Consider the following 23,302-nt stretch of genomic DNA (forward strand, 5'->3'; position numbering starts at 1 on the left):
ATATATATATATATATATATATATATATATATATATATATATAGCACAGTTTTAAAGCACTTAAACTTTATATAAAATACATTATAAAGAGACATGTCCCATTAAAGGGGCATCAGTAGCATGCTGTAGAGAGAACATTATCTCATTAGGCTCTGTTACAGTGCAGTACAGCTCAGACACTTTCACACATTCCCCTGCACACTTTTAATTTTGGGCCTTTGACTGGGTCAAATGATGAAAAGTCATGTGAACAGTAGGCCAGAGGCAGCCCAGAGCAGATGGGGTTTGGGTTATTTCACATCAGACAGGTGAAAGATAAGTGCAGAATTAGAACCAGTAGTACAAGAGAAGCTTCAAGCTCCAGACATCACGCAATATTCATCTAATGCTAAGCTGATTTGAATTTTGTGACTGACTTAAACATAGTGCTAAGCTGATTTGGACCTTGTGACAGACTTAAATATAGAGGGAAGTCTGGGCAACAGTGACTATGAAACCATCATGTTCACTGTCCAATGTAAGGCAGACAAATTGGATAGCAGGATTGAAGTCTTGGACTTCAAAAATGCAAATTTCAACAAGCTTAGGTCACTACTAGGGCAAATGCTGTGGGACCAGGGACTGAAGGCAAACGATGTGCATGAAAAGTGGTTGCTCCTTAAGGATACGATCCTTGAAGCATAAAGGAAAACAAATGGGAGTATGGGGCCACTGCTCAACAACTCTGGACAGTTGGTTACCAGTACCCAGGAGAAAGCTGAACTCCTGAATGACTACTTCGCCTTGGTCTTTCACCAGACCAAGGGGAAAATCATGCCAGTTAGAGTAGAGGATGAGCACGGTCGGAATAATAATAACCTTCCTACTATTGCCATAGAATTGGTGTATGACCAATTAAAAAAATTAGACATATACAAGTCAGCGGGACTAGATGATCTTCATCCAAGAGTGCTGAAGGAGCTGGCTAAAGTCATTGCAGAACCCCTGGCAAAACTCTTCTCCAACTCTTGGTGATCTGGAGAAGTCTCTGAGGACTGGAAGGGGGCCAGTGTTGTGCCCATACACAAGAAGGACAGGAGGGAGGACCCAGGTAACTTCCATCCCTAACTTTCATCCCAGGGAAAATCCTGGAAAAGTTCATCAAGGAGTCTATCTGTGATAAGCTTGCAGAAGATAAGATTCTTAATGACAGCCAGCATGGTGCTGTTATGGGCAGGTCTTGCCTTACCAAGCTTATCTCCTCCTATGACCCAGTAACTCGCCATCTGGACATGAGAGAGCAGGTTGACATTGTATACTTTGACTTCCAAAAGGCCTTTGATCTAGTATCCCACAATGTCCTGATGAGAAAATCGGAGGATTGTGGTCTTAACTCCAAGACAGTAAGGTGGATGAGAAACTGGCTGCAGGACAGGACCCCAAGAATCATAGTGAATGGATCTGTGTCATCAATGTGAGTAGTATGCAGTGTTGTCCCGCAGGGGTCAGTGCTCAGTCCAGTACTTTTCAACATCTTTATTAACAATTTGGATGTGGGGGTAAAGGAACCTGGGGGCAATAACTGACCACAATATGAATATGAGCCGGCAGTGCACTACTGTAGCCAGTAGGGCAAATAATACTCTGGCATGCATCAATCGATGCATCTCCAGCAAAATCAAGGAGGTGATTCTTCTACTCTACTTAAGCTGCAGTCTCACCAGCGCTGAGTACTGTGTCCAGTTCTTGGCACCACACTTTAATAAGGACATGGAAAAGCTTGAGAGAGTCCAAAGAAGAGCCCCCCATACAATCAGAGTCTTAAAAGGCAAGCCATACAAGGAAAGGCTGAGGGATCTGGGACTCTTCAGCCTGAAGAAAAGAAGGCTGAGCAGAGACCTGGTAGCAACTTACTGTACACTAGGGGAGTACATCAAGGGCTCGATGAGCAACTGTTAACCAGGGCACCCAAGGGGAAAACCAGGAGTAATGGCCACAAACTCCTGGAAGATCAATTCAGGGTCAACGTTAGAAAAAAACTTCTTCACAGTTAGGGTGTCCAGACTCTGGAATAAGTTCCCTCCAGAGGTGGTGCAGTCATGTACCCTGGAAATCTTCAAGAGGAGACTAGCCAGTCACCTTGCTGGGGTCACCTGACTCCCAGTTATCTTTCCTGCTTCGTGCAGGGACCTGGACCCAATGATCTTCTGAGGTCCCTTCTGGCCTTAAAATCTATGAATTTGTGGTGTCATATAATTAAATAGATCCCAAGAATGGGGTATGTGTGCAAGTTATCCTGAGGAAAAATTTGAAGCACAGTCTGGAGGTTAACGGAGGTGGCGGAGATTCTGGACAGTCAGGGCAACCTTACTTCATTAAAAGTGTTTTTCTATATTGGCCCTCATCACAATAGCTAAATATCATGAACTGAATTATTGAGCCTTTTTTGGAAAGCCCCACTTTATTTCTATATCCCTCACTGTAGAAGGGTCTGACTTTATCTTACCTGAATGATTCATAGATTCATAGATTCATAGATTAAGGGTCGGAAGGGACCTAGTAGATCTTCTAGCCCGACCCCCCGCCAGGGCGGGAGAACAACAAAAACCCCAAAAAGAGAAATGGGACTCAAACGAGTCCAGCTAGGTGGGCATCCAGCCTCTTCTTAAAGACCCCCAGGGTAGGGGCCAGCACCACTTCCCTTGGAAGTTGGTTCCAGCTCCTAGCCGCCCTAACGGTGAAGTAGTTTTTGCGGATGTTCAATCTATACCTCCTCTCCAACAGCTTGTGCCCATTTCTCCTTGTTATGCCAGCGGGCGCTAGGGGAAACAGCGTCTCCCCCAAACCCCTCTGGTCCCCCCTAGTGAGTCTATAGACAGTCACCAGGTCCCCCCTTAGCCTTCTCTTGTGGAGGCTGAATAGGTTCAGGTCCCGCAGTCTCTCACTGTAGAGTCTGCCCTGTTGTCCCTGGATCATGCGGGTGGCCCTCCTCTGGACCCTCTCCATATTGTCCACATCCCTCTTGAACTGGGGCGCACAGAACTGGACACAATACTCCAGCTGTGGCCTGACCAGTGTCGCATAGAGGGGGAGGATCACCTCTTTGGCTCTACTCGAGATGCACCTGTGGATGCACGACAAGGTCCGGTTAGCCTTGCCAACCATGACCTCGCATTGTCGGCCCATGTTCATCTTGGAGTCAATAATGACTCCAAGATCCCTTTCTGCCTCCGTGCTCTCGAGTAAGGAGTTCCCCATTGTATAAGTGTGCTGCTGGTTCCTACTGCCCAAGTGCAGCACCCTGCACTTGTCCGTGTTAAAACGCATCCTGTTCCTGTTAGCCCACCCCTGTAACCTATCCAGATCCCTCTGCAATCTCTCGCTCCCTGCTAGCGTGCTCACCTCCCCCCAGATTTTGGTGTCATCAGCGAATTTAAACAGGTTACTTTCCACCCCTTCATCCAGATCGCTGATGAAGAAATTGAACAGCGCAGGCCCCAGGACCGAGCCCTGGGGGACTCCGCTACCCACCTCGCCCCAGGTCGAATGCATTTCTGTACTCTCAATTGAAAAAAGACAGACAAATGATTGTTTGATCTGTCTTTTATGTGCTTGTCCTTCTTTATCCCCCTCCTGTTTCTATTATTCCCTCATTTGTAGGGTCATTTATAACGATCAGTTCAAAGCATCATTCCCTTTTCCATTTAAGTGTTGAACCCCAGTTTCTCCTTTCCATCACCTGAGATACCTCATTTTGGAGGCATATTCATTTTTGCTTCTTTTTTAAACTTGTTTTTTTCACAAAATGTTATTTTTGCTTTTAACTTACTGAATGCCTCTAAAAGCAATGCATCTGACATTGTAATTGTTTTAAGAAGTGATGAATATAAAATGAAGAAAATCACTAAAAATAAAGGTAACTATGCTGTTGATAGCTATATGCATTTTGTTTAATTTCTTAGACACAGTAGTTAAGCGTAGTATGATATTAAGGACATTTCAAAGCTAGGCTACATAGCCCCCATTTATATTCTCTTAATACAGCCTGCCATTATAATTAATATGGTATATTATATCAACAGAGTATACAGTAAAGGATATAAAAATGCAGCATGATTGAAACAAAACTCAGATTATGCAAAAAACATAAGCTTGTTAAATGCATAGAATACAAATTTGTCTTAAATGTTGCCTTAATAATAAGCAGAGATCCAGGTTTCCCTTTTTATGGAGAAAAACACGGAGTCCCCTTTTATGGAGAAAAATGTGGATTTTGACCTTGAAAAGAGAAAGAAGCAGGCAAACCTGAGTTCCCCCCTTGCAGGGTGACAGAGTTCCAGCCTGCAAGGGGCTGCTTGGGGCTCCAGGGAGCAGGAGGAGGGTGACGGGAGGTGGGGGCTTCATGTACATGTGGCAGCCAAGCAGAGATGGAGAATGGCTCCCTGCAGGTAAGCCTTGTGGGGAGGGGCAGATTGAGGCCCCTACAGTGGGGAGGGGGTAGTGCAGGGCTGGTGCTAGGGGCGCTGCCCAGTTGGGGCAGTGCATGGGGCCAGGGTGGGAATGCATGGCCACAGGGCCTGGCTGGAGAGTGGGAGGGGAGCCATGGGTGGCTCACCTGGGGAGAGGCAGGGAGGCTGGCTCTGCACTGCTGCACATACACTCTTGGGAAAGGAGGCATGGGGACACATGCCCCCCCAGATTTGTGTGTAGGGGGCTGTGGGCCCCTGGCCCTGGTCCTATAGCCCTGGCAGCTGGACCCCCCTCTAACATAGCTGGGGGAGGCAGAGGACTGCAGGTTGTGAGTGAGAGGCACTAGCAGGGCTAGAGGAGTGGGTGCTGTGGGTGGAGAGTGAGGGGGAATTGGCAGGGCCAGGGGGCTGTGGGTTGGGAGTGAGGGGCAATGGTATGGTATGTCCTGGTGAACAAAGGGGGCAGGGGGAGCTCTGACTTTCAATGACAGATAAGTCAAAATCAAAAGTCAAAATGTATAGGTAGTTAGATTTTATTTTATTTTATTTTATTGATTTGTAGCACTGGTAGGCTTTCAAATTCCTTTAAAATCATAAATACATCAATAGAACATTATGTTCAACTGATACATACATACATTTATACACACACACACACTAGCCAGTTGCCCATCAAGAATGATGAGAGGGAAGGAGCAGGCAGCAACATAGCTTTGTGCCCCCTGCATCTGGGCCCAATCCCCTTTCCCTCATGCTGCTTGGGGTCCAGGCCCGCTCCCCACTTCCCCACTGCAACGGGGGGGAGGGGAGGAGTGGGACCAGGCACGGGAGCTGTGGGGAAGGACTGTGCCCAAGAGTGGGGAGAAGCTGACCTGCCACAGCAGTGGGGGGAGGCAGGAGCAGTGGGCCTGACCTGACACAGCAGCAGTGGGGGGATGGGAGGAGCTCAGGGCTGACACAGGGGAGGTGGGTGGGGGAGTAGTGGTCCTGGGCCCGAGTGGGGGGAAGAGGCCTGCTCCCCCCACAACTGTGGTGGGCCAGCTTCTCTCCCCACCTCAGGCTCACTGCTCCCCTCCTGCATTGGGCCTGGGTCCCTTCCTCCCACCACCACTGCATCAGCCGAAGCCCATTCTTCCCTCCCCCTGCCTTTGTGGTGTGTCTGCTCCTCCCCCACCCTGCGTTAGGCCCACTCCTCCCCGCAGCACCACTGCATCGGCCCTGCAGGCAGCAATAGGGAGGGGTGGGTGGAGGGCAGCGCTAGTGTGTCCTCCTGCGTTGTCCCTACCCCACTCCCTTCTGCACTGCTGCCGTCTCCAAGAAGCAGGGGATGGAGACGAGGCCAGCTCTGGTGGCCTGCCGCCCCCCTGTTCCATTGTTGCCACCTACAGGGAGCAGGGCAGGGTGGCCAGTGCTACTGGCCTCATGCCCCCCTGTTCCATCCACTCCGTTGCCACTGCCTCCATGGAGCAGGGCACAGCTGGCCTCACTCCCCCACTGTGTCCCCGCCACCATGGTGGTGCTCCACCGCACCGTCACCTCCTGTCTCAATGCTGTATTCACACTCTGATTTACTGTTTCAGTCAGGCAGCGTATGAATAAAACGTTATGGACAGACAGACAGACAGACAAAGGCCTTTATAATATTAGAATGTATTAGCTGAACACAATTCATATATCTCTATATAGATATATAGTGGCATTTCGTTTTAATTGGGGAAAACCCACAGATTTTGGGCTTCAGAGAACTGGGGGGCAGGGTTTCAGTCAGAGAATTTGCAGTATTTAAATGGAGAAAACCAGGATCCCTGATAATAAGGGAAGCTTGCTCATTTCACAAGCATGTGTGTGTGCACGCACACACACGCATGCATTCACACATGCACACACACTCTGTTTTTCAGTACAGTTCTACTCTGAAAAATTATTTGTAACAATGACAGTTGGTTTCCATGTTAATTGCACCTGAATCATTTCTCTATCACATGCTCCATTTGCAAGCATTTTCTTCCAGAAAACATATAGGAAGTTCTCCATTCTGGCTAGGAATCCCATCCCAGCCTCAGGGCTGTACCAAGAGTCCCAGCAGCTGTGGGGTGCAGGTGTGATCTCCCCACCTGATCTCCCTGCCAACCCACAGGGCTGGGAGATCACAGCAGCTATCTCCCCCAGCTGCAGGGGTGTATGGGGTGCCCCTGTGGCTGGGAACCCATCTGCCATGGGAGCTTGCTTATTGCTGGTTAAGGGGGAGTCCAGGATTGACCTCCCTCCTGCACTGGCAATAAGGTGTGATTGTATCTAACGTGGCATAGCAAGAGGCCTGATTGTGTGGATTCTGCATCAGATCTCATTGAGCCTTTATCTGCATGTGTAGAGGGGCCCTAGGAGTACAAAACAACATAGCTCATAAATACATTTCCTTAGATGTGTGCTTTTGGCTTTCTGAATTGTAGGCAACGTTATCTGTATTACTGTAACTCATTTCTACCTGCCAGTTTACAACTCCATTTGATCCATAGATTTGTTCCATTGCACATTGTATTATATAAAAGTGAAACTTCAATTCATGCAGGGCAGGCTGTTTGCATTCTGAGAAATTTTCTCTGAAATTAAACACACACACACCAAAAGCAGTACTCCTGATATCATGAAATAAAAATCATGAGGTATTTAAAGTCTACATTATTTTTTGTTGGGATTAAGAGGAGGTATGTAGCAAAAAATGCTACATATTTTTGTTGGCATTAAGAGGAGGTATGTAGCAAAAAATACTACATATTTTTGTTGGCATTAAGAGGAGGAATGTAGCAACAATTTTCCACAGCATTTAAAATTTTCAGATTTGCCTTTGCCCCTTCTACCAAGACACTACAAAGATTTTTTAAATTATTCCAAATACCCCAATTTTTCCAGTGTCTTATCCCTAAATAATATATTTCTGCCTTCCTGATGAAGGGGTAGAGTAGCCTTTTATTTATTTTGATTTGAAATTTTATACCTTAATAAAAACCTATCCATCTAACGTGGTTTGGTACGTCACCTGAGAACGTGACTTCACAGCATCTGATCAGGTATTTACAGTCTGTGATTGACATTTATAGCAGTAACAAGTTATGACAAGGTTGATAAACAGCTTCACTTAAGAACTCATCAGAAAGACCTTCATGATCTCTTCATCATCTGACTCAAGGCCATATGTTTTGAAAGATTCATCAGAAGTCCTTACTGGTGGATTTTAGTGTGACAGATGAAAAGTAACTCAGAAATACAGCTTGACAAAACAGAATTGTTTGCAAGTGAGGACCAAAAGGAAACATTTAGCTCAAGGTTATTAACATTTCTTTAAATGAAAATACTACTCCATTAGGCTCCCTTTAAAAGTAGCTCAGAATTAAGTCATACAGGAAAAGAATATAGTGAACACATTTCATTTTTATCATTTCCACATGTACAAACAATTTAACCAAGCCCCCTTGCTTTTCACATCAGAAGGTAAAAGCACTTTAGCAAACACTCTCCATAGTTTCATTTACCCTGTGAATAAGGATATGAATGCTTTTCATTTCACTTTGTGTCCAAAAATCAGATGAAACATACAATATCATTTAGTAGCTCTCTTCAAAGGCATAAGGCAATGTACGCTTTTTCATCTCTGGAAACTAAACAACTTGATAGGGTATGGTGAAACTGAACATTTCAAAGATGGGGGATGGGGAAATGGCAGAGCTTCAGTGGAGTTTGGAACACAAAATCCAGATTTATTGCACACAGGATTCTGATAACAATCTTACACAAGAATTCTCTGAATATTCCTAATTACAAAAACATGCATTATATGACATATTGTCACTGACTTCTTACAGAAAAGTATATCACTGCAACTTTATAAGATGATAGGCAGCTCCATCCAGGGGAGACCTGAAATACCCCCATCCATAGACCTCAGTGTGAAAAAAGCTCATTATTTTCACTTGTCTCATCCTGCTTTTCCTTCTAATTTTAGAGCAGGCAGGGTAAAGGCTAATGTACATTCTTTTTCTAGAAATTCCTAACACTCTAGCCATTCCTACGCTATCTCTTCATCTCCACTTTCTTTTCTTTTGATTTCCATTTTCTTGGCTGTCTTCTTTCATTAGGAATTTTCTGTACTTCTTTGACAACAAGAATGCTAAATGGAGGACTGTTCTTTAGATGGCTTTTCAAATGGCAAATAAGAATGAGTGGGGAGAGTTTGGTCCAGGGGGATTCAGCTCCTACTGTGGGGTTAGGTGGGTGTATTGGAGCCCTCCCAAGCTGCAGGGGAAGGCAATGCACCCACCCCACCCTCCAGTGCCAGCTGGCGAAGTCCTAGAATAAACTCCCTATACTTCCTTTCCCTCTCCCATTCTGAAAACAGCATGGGCTTGCAGGGAGGAGGGACCATTGCTAGGGCTCACAGCCAATAGCTAGATTCCCCTTCTCCTGGAGCCAGCAATGAACTTCTGTTGCATCTGGGGAATCGTTGTAATTCAGAACGCTACCTGCAAAGTATTCGCAGTTACAGCAGGGAGCTGCACTTCCATCTGTACCTGGAGAGGATATTAATCCCAAACTTGTGACTAGCACTTGCTAACTTTAACACAGACTAATCTTCCTTAGAATTAGCACCTGCTAACTCTAAGTGTAATTTCACCCTTAGTGTGTCCCATCCCCACCTTCCTCCTCCTCTGGACAGACCCCTCCCCGTCGCTGCAGCAGCTGGAGCTTTTTTTTAGTCCTTTCCCTGTCAGAATGGCCAGCTCTAATACATAGCTTCAGTCAACAAAGTGATTTCTGACTCTCTCAAGAGCCCCTTCCTTCCTTCCTTCCTTTCTTCCTTCATATACATTGCAAGTTCCACTTTAGTATAATTTTTGTCCCAGATTTTCAAGAACAGCAAAAAAACAAACAAGCAACGCCCCCCCCCAAATTAAAACAGCAGTATTGACAACCATCCCTTTCCTCTGAAAACTGGCAGAAAATGTTGAGACAAAGTTAACAATTTTTAAAACTTACTATATAAAATCAACCTTTTCCACCAGTTTTAGTTTAACTGTAACTTAGAGCAGCCTCCATAACTCATAGTGCACTCTTCTGGTTCTGGGTATATGTTATGCCTGCTTTATACCTAGCCAGGGAATGAGTTATGCAGAGCTGTCTCTTCAAGCATTATCCTGTTGTGGGATTCCAGTGTGTGAGAGAAATCTCCAGCTGCCCTATTAAAAGTAGCTCTCCATTTTCTTTGCACCAGCAGTGAAGTAAGAAAAGAATACCACTGGGGACTAGGATTTGGTCTGTTAAAGTGTTATTTAATATGCTGTAAAAAGAAGCAGGATCTTTTTGTCTAAATGTATGATAAACCAGCTTCAGTTTATGTATGGCTGAGTGAAAGTGCCAGTCAACATGAACAGAGGCATTTTTTTAAATTTAACACCCCCCCACCAACAACTTTCTGTTTTCTCCCTTCCTTTTTCTGTGTATTTTTTAAAATTCCCCTTGATTCATCTCAGTGATTGCTGTTTTTCCCTGCTCAGAATAACCTGTTATTTAACAAGCCCAGCATGCAATGAACAGTATTTACCACTGAGGTGTAAAGATCTCTCCATTTCTATTGCTATCCTATGGAATAGGGGTGCCAAACTCATCTGACCCCATGGGCTGAGTAAATGGTGCGGGGCTGATCCAAGGGCTGAATGAATGGCATGTGGCCAGGCCCCTGCCCCTCTGTATGCTGCTTGCTCCAGTCAGTCCAGGACTGTGTCACATGCAGTACCTGTGCAGGGCCAGGTCGGGATGTGTGCTGTATGTGGTGCCAGCCCTGAGGTCCTGGACCAGCCACAGCAGTTGCCACATGTGGTATATGTCCCAGACTGACTGGGGCAGACACCATGTGCAGTGTGTGTCCATGACTGGCCAGGTCAGCATGAGTCCCAAGCTGGCTAGAGTAGGGGCTGTGTGCAGAGTAGTCCTAGACTAGCTGAAGATGCTGATGCCTGGAGCATAAATCCCAGGGCCAGTCTAAAACACACTACATGCAGCACCTCTGTCGACTCTGGACCGAGAGGCAGCACTGGGGGCTGGATGATGGAGCTCTACAGGCCAAATCTGGCCCGTGGGCCATATCTTTGCTACCCCTACTATGGAGCTAAGGCCCAGCATCCTGCAAGCAGCATTCAGCGATCTCCAGGACTGGGCCTAAGTGATATGAATTTCTATAGAAACCTTCCCAACCTGATCTTATATATTTTCTACCATTAATTACCTAGCCATTACTGAACTATGGCCAGTTCTTTTAAGCTTATAATGTGCCTTCATTAGTGTATAGTGCTATGGATATATTTTCACAAAGCCATGCCTCGATTAGAGTTACCACTATTAAATATTGGAGCTCCTTCCAAATCACAGAAGAAACTACAATTCAAACAGTCTTGAGGCACTTTCAATTGTATCTCAAGGGAAATAAAAACCTTTTACTACCAACATTTAGCTTATTTTGTATGTCTTTATTCCATTAAGTACATAAAAAAATATGCTGCCAGTGTTCCAGACCCTCAGGCTCCCATTAGAAATGGGCTGCTTATAAAAGTGTATTCAACAGCAAGTATTTAAACTTTACTGAAACCATTATATCAGTATCACAAAATTAGCTCTCAGCAGAAGCCTAAGTTTGTCTCCTGAAGAGGGAACCCTCAATGGCTCATTACCTTCTTTTCCAGCAAACAAACCAAACAAAAACCCCCTAGTTTCTCTTAAATTTCCTGTGAAGAAATGAATGATGTAACATGAGATTGTCAGGGAACAAAGGGTATAAAACATATACTTTTGCTGAACATTAAAAAAAGAGATTCTAGTCATTTTGCTCAGCAAGCCAAAAGTCCAACACTTAAGAAGTGCTTCTCACCCATGAATAGCCTATTATATATAGTTGGAAAATAAAGTTTCTGATTGTAAAACTGGCCCTTTTAAGACTATTGCTTTCAGAGAATATTTTGCTGAAAAATATACTTGTCTGTACGCTCACCAAAAAGCCAAACAGAACTAAGCTGTTGTTGATAGACAATAGGTGGATTCCCTGGAAAAGATATTGCCCTTTTCACAGGCTTTTCAGGGGGGCAGCTGTCTATGGGGCATTACTTTGCATGGCCAAAAGACCCAGAGGGCAGAGTTTGAATGTTCCTGTGAATACAATGACCTGACACAGCAAGAGCCCCCTTTATGCTGTTTATTGTTGATCTCAGTAGGAAATTGGGTAAGGGTATGTGTGTGTGGCTGACTATAAAAAGGTATGCATCAAACTTATTTTTGCATAATATACAAGCCCTTGCATGGGCTTCTTCCTAGGCACTTACTATAACCTGGTCCCAATTTGATAATTAGCAGAATTCTCCCGTTTTAATAACTAGCTTACAAAGTTTTAGACTGGGCACGTATACTGATAGTGTCATTAATGATGTCACTTTTTGCTATTATGCTAATAGCAGACAGAGGAATAAGCATTGGAATTAGCTGTTCAGTCTTAAAATATAAAGTCTTTTTTATATATGAACTATAATTTTCTCCAAATGCAAATCATATTTCTCAATTGTCTGCAGTCAGTTATGCAAGAAATATAAAAGCAAAAATCTTAAAGATTGATCACGATTTTTCAAATTAAAAATCCATTTTACTCATATTTCTTTTTGCTTTAAATATTTTTAAATGATCTGATCTTCTGAGAGGCAGTAATTCTTCAGGCCTGAGGAAGATACAGTGATACCCAAAAGCTTGTCTGTATCTATACCAACCATATGGTTGGTCCAATGAAAGATACCACCCACAAGAATTCTTGCTTCTTGCATATCTCCTGGACCATCAGATAATACTGTCATCACCTACAGATGGGCCTATGCCTAAAGCTGAAGTTCAGAGTATTTCTATTGTGTGTGGATTTGATCCAGTGTTATTATCAGTTTGCACACTTGGGCCACATCCAGACAAGTGCAACCCTGTGGTATGGAGCACTGCAGACACATCTGCAGCACTATATAGTGCATATTCAGCTGCACTCCACACTGCAAGGGAGCTATGTGGGGTTTTTTGATCCCTGGACATCCAAAGGTCAAAAAAACCTGTGCTAAAAAAGCAGAGTGGTGCATGCAGGGGCAACATGCACCACTCCAAACCAGAACCTGGCCAGCCACAGCTGTGCTCTGTCTGCCAGCCAGGCTCCAAGTGGCAGGATCACTGGTACTGCAGCCCCAGGAGGCCCCCAGGACCCCAGGTAAGGCTGCTGGCGCCAGCCAAGTGCTGGCCCCAGTCTCCCCTACCCCACCCAGGGTAACTTGCCATGTGCCAGAGGGCACGTAGCATAGGTGCTCCCCATGGACAATTAGCCGTGGCACAAGGTGTGCCACTGCTTCTTGTCCCCAGGAGATCAGATACTTAACAAATGTCCACACTCGTGTAGACACGGCCTTGAGCTCCCGTTCAGCAAATCATGCAAGTGTGCCCTTAATTCCTTCCCTTATTTATCAATGTATTTCAGTTTATGTTCTATTAAGAACAAAGCTAAAAATTTAGACTATGCATAATCACTTTTCTGGATAAGGGTTACAGTTCTGTATACAGAGCTGGAATTGGTATTAAGAGGTTTGGATCATTTCTCTCTCTTGTACAATTGCGTCTTAATATAATCCTGCAAGTTTGATTTAGCAGAAAGGTGCATATTGTGCATAATAATCTCATGGGGAGGTGCATAACTATCTGCTTTGTATGTATTACTGCAGCAAATTAATAAAAGTTAATAAAAACTGGGTGCATCTACACAAATGCTTTACTGTGGAGCTGACTAGTTAGCTCCACAGTAAAGTCTCACTGTCTACACGAGCAGTGGTATTAGGGCACAGTAAATTAATTAACTCTAGCATAAGATAGTATTGTCCCCAATCGTACTATCTTATGGTGGACTAATTAACCCTGCTGAAATACTCATGGAGAGGGTGAATGGGGCTGGCTGGGGTGCAAGGGTGCAAAAGTGTGGGGGCTGCCTACCACCCAACCATGCACTTTAGCAACCTTATCCTCCACTGCCCAGCACTGCCACCTGGAGCCTGGGGCTGACTCCCCCCTCCAACCCTCATGCCAGCCTGGTGTTGCTCCACCCCAGTTCTAACTGCTGTGTCCCAGGTGCACATGCAGATGCTGCAACTGGGAACAGCTGTGCTGGAGTTTATCCCTCTGAATTAATTGAATGTGTAGATGCACCTACTGATGGCCTAATCAGTTGTTGGCCCTATACCTAACATTTTCTTCTTATTAAAATAATAAACTGTTGTAGGAGACTCTGACAAAGATACGAACATTTATTGAGTGAACAGTAAAATTTATAACAGTGAAATTAAAGAGCCAAACTCTTCCCTGATATAATTCTGTTGACAACCAATTTTGATGGAGTTCAAAAGGTTAAACATCAAAGCCGGTTCATTGCTTTTATTGTTCTCCTAGTTTCACACAAGCACCAAGTTGAAAGCTGTTTTGGTGACATTGCTGACCTCACCAAAAAGAGAAAGTTTATGAAACTTTATTACAAAACTGCTTCTAATATGAGCCCCAATCTTGACAGGTGCTGACATGTCATGCAAAGTCTTGAGTGTTTTTAAGTATCAATGATTGAATTTTTGTCTAAAGCTAATGGTTGTCCATACTACAGACATGTTAAATGCCTTGAAAGCTTTCTCCCAAAAATCCCAGCATAATTTTTGCCAGCTTTGTTTAACATTCATTAAGAAAACCATAATAAGGTGTTTTTTCAACTTTGTTGAAAACGGTCAGGATAATTTGGTGGGAATGAAGAGAAGAAAATTCAACAGATGATTGAAATTTCATTTATTTTGCTCTTAATTGTTTTAAACATGGCCTCCACTTTTGGGAATAAAATTTTATAAGTCTAATGAATTGAGGGAAAACATACAAGGGCATTTTTTTCCAAAAGCAGTTGGCAACAACCCAATTCTATTCTCACTGATGTGAACTATAAAACTCCTACAGAAGCAGAGGTAGGCAACTGCCAAGAACTTTTGAAAATACCACTCAAGAAGTCTAACTTGGTTGTATCTGCCAGTTGGAAAACTTTCAAAATTATGTCTCTATTTTTTTACACATTCAGTTCTTACTGTTTTTAGAAATGCAAATCATATAATGTAAAAATAAAATCTCAAAAGGAGAGCAACAAAAAGAATCCTTTCGTTAGGGACTGATATGTAACTTTCTTTCCATTTGCCCTGACTAGATAGTTATCTTTGTTTCATTAAAAAGCTTATATTTTCTGATGGTGACAGTATGTTTCTTGTGATATAACTGATGTTCTGAATGCTGGCAGAGAAACTGTATATATTAAAAATATTTTGTATATTAATATTTGAGTGTAAGAATAGTTTATTAGGTTTAGATAGTAATTTAAAATCATGCACATTTATAAAATGAAAACCCAGTCATGCCAGTAGGCTTTAAAGTAAAAATGTCCTTGTGCCAGCCTCCACTCTACTGTTCGCTGCCGTGCCACCTTCGCCTGGACAAATGATCTCGTATACCTAGGCCCTATGTGCGGACCCCCCAGAGGAGGCCTTGGTTGTCTTCTGGGAGACCCCCTTCCGGGAGACCCCCATGTCACAACTTTGAATGACTCTTCAGTGGAGGGGGTCCCCTTTGGCATTGCCTCCAGGGTCATCACGCATCTCAGCGTGCACTTACAGGGTTCCAACCTTCCCTACACCCCGGCTACACGCCACTCTCGTGAGACAGGCCTCCAGGTCTAGTTCATGGTCAGCCCCACAGGTATCTTCTCTGGCCTCTGTGTCACCTCATGACGGCGGTCACCCTGGACCCCTGGTGGGGTGGGTGGGCCTGGAGACCTTCGGTTTTTGGGCCTGTCATCTCTGCCCCTAGTGCTTGCTCCCGTGGTGTTCCTGCACCGCCTCTCTCTCTCCTCCTCCCTGAGGTCCTGGCCACCATCACCTAATGCTGAGGATTTGGCCCACCTTCCCCCGCAAAGGTGATGGAGATAAATGAACCCAAGAGGGGACTACTACCCCTACCTTGACCCTAAACCCCTCTTCCCTGGAACACCCATCGTGGCACCAACTGAACAAACCCTCCACCGTGATTACTAGTGAGGTGTAGCCAAAGGAAGGGAAGCAAACAAAAAAAAAGGAAAAGAAAGAAGGACCCGAGAGAAAATAGAGTGCCCACCGCGCTCTGTATCCCTTAGCACCCTCGATGCCCTAAGCCTTGGGTCGGGACCCATGCCTTCACCCCAGCTGTGGTCCCTCTCTTCCCCTTTCTGGGCCCTGCCTCCACTTGGGTTTATGTCCCATGTTGCCTGTAGGTAGGCTTGCCCACCGACTCACCCCAGGGTTACCACGGGCTCCTCTGCCGGCTCCTTTGGGTCTCGCCGGGCTTCTCCAGCTTGGGGCTCCCTGCTGCTCCTGCCGCTGCGGCTACCACTGCTGGTTTTCCTGCCAGCTTCGTTGCCGGCATCTTCAATCCCTGCCGATCCTCAGCTTGGGGATCTCCCACCACTCCCACTGCTCTGGATGCTGCAGCTGCTGCTGCCTCTGCCGGCCTCTCCGCTGGCATCCTTGGTCCCTGTTGGGCTTCCCTGGGTTAGGGATTCTCCACTGCTTCCGCCACTGCTGCAGTCGCAGCTGCCATCATTGCTCCCACCACGGCTGCCAGTGCCGGTGCTGGTGCCGCTGCTTGTGTGGCGGCTGGTCTCCTCTTGGCCAGTGGGTTCCCGCCGGTTCTCCGGCCCTCAGCCGCCTTCCCACGCTTTTGTGGCTCCTTTTAATTTCCACCGGGAGACATCTCCTCATGTCACCCAGCCCCAGCTGTATATAGGCGCGGCTTACAAACCGTGCAGGCGGTTTCTTGCCCCGAGCTTCCTCACTCCTCCTGGCCTCCAGAACAGGTAAGTCATCATTTCTTTCTTTATTTTTCCCAGTTGGGGTTTTGCCTCTAGGCTAGGCTCCCCCTCTTCCCAATCCTGTGCCCCTGGCACACAACGCCCCCCTCAAAATGCCTTGGGGCACTTCATCATCCCGTGTCTGGGCCATACCTGGTGGGCTGGTGATCCCTGTGGTTTGTTTTTCTGGGTCACTGATCCAGGCTTCACTTCCACACCTGGATAGAAAATCCACCACTGTTTTAGCTTTTTCTGGTCGGTGTAATATGTGGAAATTGTAAGGCTGAAGAGCTAAGGCCCACAGTGTAATCCGGGTGTTGTACCCAGCCACCTTAGGGGACCGTGGTCTGTCACTAATTTGAATTCTCTACCCATCAGGTAATACCTAAAATTGTCCACCACCCACCAGATTGCCAGGCATTCACGTTCTATTGTTGCGTACCTCATCTCTGCCGGTAGCAGCTTGCAGCTGGCATAAGCAGCAACTGGTCTATCATTCTCTTCCTCCTCCTGAGTAAGAACAGCCCCCACCACCATCTCCAAGGCATCGGTCTGTAAAATAAAAGGTTTCTGGAAGTCAGGTGTGTGTATTATGACATCCTCACATAAAGCCTGTTTTAGCTTTTCGTAACTTTGGGACATCTTTTCTGTCCATTTTACAGTCCCGGTCTTTCATCCTTTCACAGCCTCCGATAGGGGTGCTGCCAGCTGTGAAAAATGGGGTACAAACCATTGATAATAGTTGGTTAACCCTAAGAATGACCTGAGTTGGCAGCAATTCTGGGGAGCGGAAAAGTTAAGGATGGTTTCAACCTTGTCCACCAAGGGTCTTATAGTGCCCCTCCTGACCAAGAATCCCAAGTATTTGGTCTCATTTTGGGCTAGGGCACACTTTTGCAGGCTTGCCATTAGTCTGGCATGCCTTAATTCGGAAAGGATGGCTCTGAGGGCTCTCCTGTGCTGGGTCCAAGTCTGTGAGAATACAATGATGTCATCTATGTATGCCACTGCATATTCAGCATGAGGTGCTAAGATTCGGTCCATCAGGCACTGAAATGTCGCGGCTGCACCATGTAGCCCGAAGGGCATACTCACAAACTTGTAGAGTCCCCACAGGGTCCCAAACACCATTTTTGGCCGATCTCCTCTGGCTACAGCGATCTGCCAGTATCCTTTCACGACTTCTAAGGTCGATATATATCGGGTGTTCCCGATGCGCTCCACTAGTTCAGCCATGTGGGGCATGGGGAACGCCTTGAAGACTGCCATGGCATTCAGCCGCCTGTAATTGACGTACAGTCTCAAAGACCCATCTGGTTTGTGTACCAGGACCAGGGGGGTCCTCCAGGGGCTCCTTGAAAGGGTGCATGATCCCTTGTTCCAGCATCGAGTTGATTTCCCTGCGGATGGTGTCTGAAAGGTGGTGGGGAATAGGCTGCCACCTTTCCCTCACTATTGCCCCAGGCAGGGTTTTTATAACTTGGAAGGTGTCCCAGACCCACCCGGGTTCTTCCCAAAATGCATCCCGGAATTCCTCTACCAGTGCTAGGGCCTCCTGATAAGGGGGCAGCTCCTCCCCTACCCTAACTAGGGTCCTGACTTCATAGAGGTAGGCTCCTCTACTTATCCCCCAGGGTCTGAGATCTTCATTATCAGCATTGGTAAAGGCAACCCATCCCTCAGGCTCTTGCCACTCTCAGAGGAGATTTACATGGTAAATTTGTTTCTGCTGGAGGTGCCTGAGTCTATGTACCTCATAATCCGGCAAGTTGGGCCAGTGGATTATTTCAAATGGCCCCTGCCATTGAGTCAGGAGCTTGCTCGTAGAAGTGGGGAGGAGCACCAGCACCTTCTGCCCTGGCTCAAATGCCCTTTCTTTGGCGCGGGTGTCATATTTCTCTTCCTGGCGGACCTGGGCCTCGCGCATATTCTTGCTCGCTAGGTCATGGGCCATCCTTACCCTCTGTTGGAACTCCTGTTGGTACGTGGCTGGCTCTTGGGCGTGTCCTACATCCCGCTCCCATTCCTCCCTTAGGACCTGTAGGAGGCTTCTGGAGTGATGTCCTAATACCAACTCAAATGGGGAGTATTTTATGGAATCTTGAGGGGTGTCCTGGAGTATGAATAGTATCAATGGAAGGAGGAGGCCCAGTTCCGGGGGTCTCTTTGTATGCAGTGTCATAGTATCCTCTTTATGGTCCCATTTAGATGTTCCAAAAGGCCATTGGTTTGGGGGTGGTAGACAGAGGTGTGGCGATGTTTTATCTGGAGCGTCCGACACACTACCCTCAGGACCTCTGACATAAAATTGCACACTTGGTCAGTCAGTATTTCCCATGGTATCCCCATCCTGGCTATCCACTTCGTCAGTTCTTCAGCAATGCGTGGGGCGGTAACAGCTTGCAGCGGAATGGCCTCTAGGTACTGGATGGCATAATCCATGAAGACTAAGATGTACTGGTGGCTGGCGCTACTGCTGGGAAATGGTCCCATGACATCTAGGGCTACCCACGAGAAAGAGACATCTATGACGGGCATGGGTTGGAGGGGGGCTCATCCAGGACACTCAGCCCTTGTTTTCTGACACTCAGGGCACACTACACACTGCTGGGCCACTTCCTCCCCCATCCCAGGCCAAAAAACCCATCTAGCCACCCTTGTGAGGGTTTTGTCCCGCCCTAGATGCCATCCTGCAGGGCTAGCATGGGCCAACTGCCAGATGATTTGACGGAACTGGGCGGGCACCACGAGCTGCACTCCCTCATTCCCATCCTGTCTGCCCCCTTGTACACGGTAAAGGAGTTGATTCCTTACCTCAAAGTGTGGGGCCCCATCAGGCGGTGGGCTTGGGAGATCCTCAGCGTTGTGGCCCTGGTCCTGAAGTATGCTGAGTCCCGGATCTTCCTCTTGGGCCTCTCAGAACTGCAGACTGCTGGCAAAATTGTTGAGCTCCAAGTCTTCTGTCTCATCCGTTGATTCCCTATTCTCCTCCATATCACCTAACCACCCCTCGCGGTTCCGGATCTCCCTGCATGCCACTTCTGCATCCCGTATCCTATCCAGGACATTGTACAGGGGGGCCCAGTCTTGGCCCAGCAGCATTTTCCATGCCAGCCAGGGCATTATCTCTACCAAAAGCTCCCCTTGGTACTCCATCACATGAAAGTGTATTCATTACCGCTCAATTCGCCTAGCTTCCCCGTGGAGGCAGGCCACTTTCACCGGGGTGGCCCCCCCATCTGCCCTGTAACTGCACCAGGTTGGCCCTGACCAATGACTGGGTGCAACCTGAGTCCAGAGTGGCTTGTATGGAGCATCCCTCCACCCAGGCTTTAACGACCAGGCAGCTCCAGATCGCGTCCTCCTCTCCAACCGCATAACTACAGTCCATTGGCTCACTGGATTCGGGGTCTCTCCGCCTCTCTGTCTGTACCCTTGGCTTGTCAGCGGGGAGCCAACACTCTGTGGGCTGACTAGGGCACTCCCTGGAAAAGTGGCCATTCCGCCCACACCAAAAACACAGGGTGTCCCTCGTTGCCCCTTGGTTGGGCAGGAGTCTACATTCGGGTTCCTTTGGTATTAGTGTAAGAGGCCCCAGGTTCCTTGTCTCCCATGGGTAGCTAACCTCTGAGGCAGCAAAAGCCTCTGCCAACTTCAGGGCTTCCTCACAGGTATGCGGGGAGTGCTGGCGCACCCAGTGCTGCGTCCGCTCCTCCAGGTCATTCTGAAACTGCTTGAGCAGGATTTGGTTTGTCAGGGCCTCTCTATCATGTCCTGCTGGGCTCGCCCACTTGTCCAGGAGATCCTGTAGTAGCTGTAATAACACCCTCGGCCACCTCTCATTGGGCCCTTTCTTGGCACGGAACAGCTGGCGATAATGTTCCAGGTTGATCTCTAACCTGTATAGAATGGCTTCCTTCACCCGTTCGTAGTCTCTTGCATTGTCCCTTGAGAGAGCCCAGTAGGTGGCCTGGGCCTTGTCTACCACCAGCACTCCCAGTTGGCTAGCCCTATACCCTCAGTTGAGTCCGGTCATGAAGGCATGGTATTCAAAGGCCTCCGGGTCGTTGTCCTTGGTCATCTTGGAAATCTTAAAAGACACCAGGCTGTGCCTGAGCCAGTCCTGCTGGTGGTCCATCATGTGTTGTTGTGAGTCTAGGATCTGAGTGAGGCCCTGTAGATTCTGCCCAAGAATATCCGCAGGGGCTATCGCCACTGGTTGCATATTGGCGTAGGGTGCCAAATCGGGGTTCCCCATGTTCCTGGCCAATGCACCAGTCTGTGCCCTCCTCCGCTTTACTGTACACTGCCGCGCCACCTTTGCTTGCACAATTGATCTCGTATGCCTAGGCCCCACGTGTGGACCCCAAAGGAGGCCTCGGTTGTCTTCCGGGAGACCCCCTAACTTGCCTGCCATGACTTTGAATGACTCTTCGGTGGAGGGGGTCCCCTTTGGCATTGCCTCCATGGTCGTCATCCATCTCGGCATGCGCTCACGGGGCTCTAACCTCCCCTAAACCCCGGCCACCCGCCACCCTCATGAGACGAGCCTCAAGGTCTAGTTCATGGTCAGCCCCACAGGTATCTTTTCTGACCTCCACATCGCCTTATGACGGCGGTCAACCTGGACCCCTGGTTGGACTCCAGTGGGTGGGCCTGGAGACCTTCAGTTTTTGGGCCTGTTGTCTCTGGTAACCCTAGTGCCTGCTCCCATGGTGTTCCTGCACCGCCTCTCTCTCTCTCTTCTCTTCCCTGAGGTCCTGGCCACCCTCACCTAATGCTGAGGACTTGGGCCACCTTCCCTCGCAAAGGTGATGGAGATAAACGAGCCCAAGAGGGGACTACTACCACTACCTCGACCTTAAACCCCTCTTCCCTGGAACACCCATCATGGCACCGACTGAACAAACCCTCCACCATGACTACTAGCGAGGAGTAGCCAAAGGAAGGGAAGCAAACAAAAAAAAAAGAAAAGAAAGAAGGACCCGAGAGAAAATAGAGTGCTCACCGCGCTCTGTATCCCTTAGTACCCTCGACACTTTAAGCCTTGGGCATCCTGCGGGTTGGGATCCATGCCTTCACCCCAGCCGTGGTCCCTTTCTTCCTCTCTCTGGGCCCTGCCTCCACTCGAGTTTATGTCCCCTGTCGCCTGTAGGTAGGCGTGCCCGCCAACTCACCCTGGGGATACCACGGGCTCCTCTGCCAGCTCCTTCAGGTCTCGCCAGGCTTCTGCAGCTTGAGGCTCCCTGCTGCTCCTGCCGCTGCCACTGTGGCTCCCACTGCCAGCTTTCCTGCCGGCTTCGTTGCCGGCATCTTCAACCCCCGCCGATCCTCAGCTCGGGGATCTCCCACTGCTCCCACTGGTCTGGATGCTGCAGCTGCCGCTGCCTCTGCTGGCCTCTTCACCAGCATCCTTGGTTTCCATCGGGCTTCCCTGGGTCAGGGATTCTCCACTGCTTCCACTGCTGCTGCAGTCGCAGCTGCTGTCACTGCTCCCGCAACAGCTGCTGGTGCTGGTGCTGGTACCAGTGCCGCCACTTCCTTGGCCATCTGCCGTCTGCTGCAGCTGGTCTCCTCCTGGCCGGTGGGTTACTGCCAGTTCTTCAGCCCTCGGCCACCTTTCCATGCTTTTGCGGCTCCCTTTAATCTCCGCCGGGTGATTTCTCCTCATGACATCACCTGGCCCCAGCTGTATATAGGCGCGGCTTACAAGCTGCGTGGGAGGTTTCCTTCCCCAAGCTTCCTTGCTTGCTCCTCCTGGCCCCTGGAACAGGTAAGTCGTTATTTCTTTCTTTCTTTTTCCTGGTTGGGGTTTTGTATGTGGGCGAGGCTCCCCCTCTTCCCAATCCTGTGCCCTGGCACAATACTCATTGAAACTAATGTCCGTAGAATGTGGTTGTAGTCTTGAGTGACACACATAGCTTGTTAACATGCAGCGTCGTTTGCATCATTTTTATATAATCATTTAAAGTACACTGGAGCTAAAGACTGAAATTACACATAAATCAGTATAAGTGATAGGAAACCAGGTCAGATCTGTAACACAATGGAAGTTTGATGAACACAACCACTTTCTAAGTTGCTGAAACCAGTTTAAGATAAACCTGGATGGATGTAGTGTCAGACTTAACTGATTTAGGATAAAGTGGTATATCAAACTTCTGTCCCAGATCCCATAGTAAATCAAGTTGTTGTAGTCCTCCAGTAAACAAGCATGCTTTGTGGCCCCAGCTGTCAGCTCCAGCTGAGCTGGGCAGCCTAACGTCAGCAGTCACAGAGCGGAGGCAGCAAAGTCTCTACTCCCCAATCAAGCCTGTGGGCAGTACAGTGGGTGGGTGATTGGGGGAATTGATCCCCACTCTGGCCCTGCCCCCCCTCCTAATTTGGGCCTGACAAGCAGTTGTGGGGGAAGCCCCCAGGTGCAGGGTTTCCCTCTTTTCTTCCCTAGCAGCCCAGCTCCACCAGCTGGGAACACCAAGGCCCTGCACCCCTGTCAGCCTCTAGCCTGTCAGGACAGAGGGTCCGTTCCTTCCCAACCCGTCATGCCTAACAGACCAAGGGATGTTGAAGGGATGGTGGTATTTCCAGCTGTAAGAGCCAAGCTGTGAGAGGAGGGGGGAGGGAAAGCCCATGCCTGGGGTCTTTCCCCTCCCAACCGAACCCTGTTGGGGAGGGCTGGGCTGGAGTAGGGGTCTGTTTACCCCCTGCCTATCCCCTGCACCTGACAGGCTGGGGACAGGTGAGGAGTCAGGGCTTTCATATTCCCAGTCTAGGGCAGCTGGGAGGCATTTGTAAATGCCCTGCTCCTTCTGACAGTGCCCAGTGCAGGCATTTTCCTGTCTTGGCCAATGGAAGACTGAAGAGCAGTTCAGTTCAGTATTGGTTCAACCTACACAACTTA

This window comes from Gavialis gangeticus, unplaced genomic scaffold (genome assembly GCF_001723915.1).
Source record: "Gavialis gangeticus isolate Ggan-Ray unplaced genomic scaffold, GavGan_comp1, whole genome shotgun sequence".
Classification (NCBI taxonomy): Eukaryota; Metazoa; Chordata; order Crocodylia; family Gavialidae; genus Gavialis; species Gavialis gangeticus.